Raw genomic sequence first — 4162 nt, forward strand, 5'->3', positions numbered from 1 at the left:
CATCCATGGTTCTGGGATTGTCAAACTCAATTCGTTCTCTTATATAGGCTGGTAAGCTGCTCACAAATCTCTGCACTTTGGCCTTCTCCTCCTTGATATATGGCACATAGCGAAGCAGGGAAGTGAAGCGGTTAATGAACTCGTCCATGGACTGCTGTCCCAGTCGTAAATCATGGAATTCCCGTGCCTTCTCATCATAGAAACGCTCGGTTAGATATCTCTCCTTAAAGTATTTCTGAAACTTTTCCCAGGTTATGTTCTGCTCACTTACTCCTTTTACAATTTTAATTTCTTCCCACCACAGGGTTGCTTTGCCCTGTAGCTGGAAAATGGCCAGCCGCGCCTTCAGATTCTGGTCATACTCATACAGCTGGAAATACTTGTTAATGTTAATTAACCAAGCCTCTGCCGCTTCTTCCTGCTCTCCATCGAAATGTGGAGGTTTAATTTTCCGGAATTCTCCCTGTAATTCCATTTTCTGTCTCTTTGAGGTCTGCTGCTCTAATACGTTGTCAGAATGGTCTTCCTTCTCCTCTGAGATTTCAGGTGCGTAATCCCGTTCTTCAGTTGCCCTTTGCTGTTCTGCACTGGGGTTGGCTAATGGTGGATTTTGTCTGTCCGACAGACTCTTCAATATTCTTTCCTGCTCTACTGTCAATCGCGCGTTGTCTTCTCGCAGACGCGCCATCTCATTTTTCAGTTCTTGAACAGTTTGCAGTATCGCCAGATTGGTACTGCGTGTCTCTGCACCAAGCTGTACCCACAGCTCTGGATTTTCCCGAGGAACGCTGTCAGCTCCCTGCATTTCCTCCATCTTGCTTGTTGACTGTTAGCGGATTGTTGTTTCTGTATTTATCTCCTAATTGGTAAACAAGAAAATCAATTAGCTGAATTATTTCTTCCTCATGTATGTACTATATAATAATTTTCCATGCAGCTGGACTTTACCGCTCCAGAGGCCACAGTTTTGAAACCTCTGCTCTGATACCACATTGTCACGATCTCATCGACACTATATGTACTACAGTAAAAAAAAAAAAAAATAATGGTGGCTAACTACTTAAAATCACCCCTCCAAATAACAAGGGAAACATGTACTTAAGGCATTGTAAATGGGATTATGCGCTTGGTATATGACTAAACTTTATATTAAATAATCAACCTTCACCAATCATGTATTATCTCCTACGCATAACACTTATGAGTATATCGTTCAAGCCTTTGGCATTTATTGTTAAACCTTAATTGTTATACCACCAAACTCTTCATTATTCAGTCTGACGCCAGGTGGTGGACGGGACTTAACCCATCTCACCAATCCCATGGCCAGGTGGCATGGATCCACGTGAAGCCACGTGATTCTCGGGGGTTGACCCGCTGTGGTTTTTGCGCCAGGCTCTCCCGCTTAAACGGACGATGGTGATTCACTTACCACATCGTATGGCTCAGATCTATCCAAGGGTTTGGCGGATAATAGATAAGCCACCGGGTCTTTCGAATCAGTTCATTTGCACATTACAGATGAAGCCGAACGCTCTCCCAGCTCGACAGTTCTCTCTGCAACCATTACAGAGCTTACCCTGCTGTTCAGGTATCGTTCCTTCCATACTGTCGAACCTGTTAGTCCATTTCACAGTTGTGTTCATAGGTGAATGCATTGCGTTTAACTCTTTGAACCCTTCGGTTGTTTTGACTACTCCAGGTTATTTACAGTGAATGGTAATGTGCAGGTGGGTTTGCCTCCACAGCTTCCTACCGCCTGCAGGAAGATTTCGCTGGCTACAAACAACACAGGTATGTTCATTTTCGTAGATAGGCGGTTTTCCCCTTATTTAAGAAAGGTTTATTCATGAAGTTTGGATTAGCGTCATTCTCCTGGCCCGAGGAGTGTCTCATGACGCTCTGTTTATGTGTCTCAGGTCTGGCAACTGTTTTCCAAACCCTAGTTACGTCTTGCAGGCGGCCACTTCATGCCGGAACCTGTATTTCGTTAACCTATTAGGGTTTAGTTAGAAAATGTTTATGGCTTACATGCCGTCTGTGTACTTGTACATTTGGTTACGATTTAGGGTCTCCAGACCTGGATTGATTGAGTCGAAGTCTGTTTATATTTATCAAAGCGTTCTTTGACCTATTAAAAGTTTAATAGAGCTTCAATGCTTCGTTGCAGATATGTTATTACTTTTGGTTCTCTAGCTCTTCAGTATTCGTCAGGGTTATTTATATAACTTATGTTAACAGTTCGCATTCCTTAATGAATATACTATTCTCAGTTTTCAAGCTCTGTCGATTTGTTTGATGGCCGACGCTGTCTTATATACTGCCAGTTCTGTATGGAATAATTTACCTTTCAGTTGATAATACTGTGTTAATGCTTTTCCTTTGCTTTAAATATGAGTTGTTACCCTATAGGGCTTACTAAACAGTAAGGCATTAATCTGCTACAGGGTATTTAGCACGACATATATCTCGAATCTTTACAGGATTGGTTATATTTTCACATGCATTCGATTCGTTCGAAGTTCTTTATGCGTCCTCATATTTGTTTTATTGCAGAGCTAATGGGTAATCCTTGCATTCGATATGTTGAATGTATAGACATACCCTCTCCGCATACACAGTCGTTTATCCTTGACTGGTCTTTTGCCTGAGTCTGATATATATATATTGTTTAGTTTCCGTTATTTCTGGTAACGTTGGCCATATAACAAGATAACCCGTGGATGGTTTTTCTTTAGGCTTTAACTTATATTGTTGTATGCAATTCCTTCGATAGTTAATCCTTCAGATTTTGTGTTAACAATAGATGTAAACCCTCGACAGCGGGGTCTAATGTCTCTTTGATTTACACAGCATTATTATCTTTGTATAAGCGTTGGTACTTTGACTGTATTTTGTTAAGATTCTGGTAGTTACCAGGCTTCTATAACTGTTTAGCTCAGCACCATTTCGTAGCCGTGAAGTTCTGTTTACTCATTTTCTTTATTCATATCTACTGGTATACTGCTGCGGTCTCTCAGGCCGCCCTAGGTTTTGGTTCTGTTATGTACATATGTATTTGAATAACCAGGATTGTTACAGCAGATGAATATGTGGCTACAGTCTCAGTAACTAATCTACAGATGTCCATTGAGTTGTATGCATTATTCTTTTACAACAACTACAGTTATTCCTTTTTGCATTAACTAATGAAAAGAAAACACAGATAACTGTTCACTGTCTATACACTTCCAGTACCTGTTTATCATTGTCTAACTCTATAGAAAATGCATACCTGGTCAGTCTGCTACCGGCGTTCCTACTCCAAAGGTTCACCTGCAATCATTTTTGCTCTTATCCTCCCAACCTTGAGATCCACTTCACGTTGGATTCTCCCCCCGAGCCGTCTTGCAGGCCTGCAGCCCTCAACAAGACTCATGCACTGCTGTGCTTGGTTATCTGGTCTCTACCAGACTTAACCTTCTTTCTCTCTTGTCTCTCCTGGAATTTCTTTCCCTGTCTGTTCCCAAACAGCCCAGGGGTTTTCCTTCCCAGGACTTTTCCCTGGGTGAGAGGCAGTTCCTTCAGTTTCATAACTGATTCTTTTCTTTTAATAGAAAATCCTCCACCAGGAGGCTGCCAGCATTTCAAGAATATACACATATATATATAATCCAATATATTAACTTTCATAATTAAATAATGTCATTCAGTAACAATAAGTAACCACTCATACAATTTCTTACCACAGTAATTACTCCAAATTTACAAGTTATCCGGGGTCATCACAAACCCCTACTTTCACTAGATATTGTAGGTATCCATTTTTTTATTAACATTTTTTATACACCTTTATATTTTTTCATTAACTTTGAACTTTATTTTTATATGACAATATAAAAACCCTTTACCCCCTATGTATCCCCCAATGTATTATGTCATTTTTTTCTGAATATATATCCCCCAATATAAACCCACATGATATGGTATTGCTCCCATTGGAACACTCTCTCTCTGGCCCAGCAGGGTAAAAATGTTGTAATGTCTTGTAAACATTTGGACTCCGTCAAAATAAAATAAAAGTAAAAATAACTTCAAACTAGAATAACCAAAATAAAAATTCTATATTAATGTTATTATTATTTTTATAAAATTAACTCTCTATTAAAATAAAATTATCTAC

This window comes from Pinus tabuliformis, chromosome 5_1 (genome assembly GCF_031772625.1).
Source record: "Pinus tabuliformis cultivar Carrire ecotype Pingquan chromosome 5_1, CPIR1, whole genome shotgun sequence".
In the NCBI taxonomy this organism is placed as follows: domain Eukaryota; kingdom Viridiplantae; phylum Streptophyta; class Pinopsida; order Pinales; family Pinaceae; genus Pinus; species Pinus tabuliformis.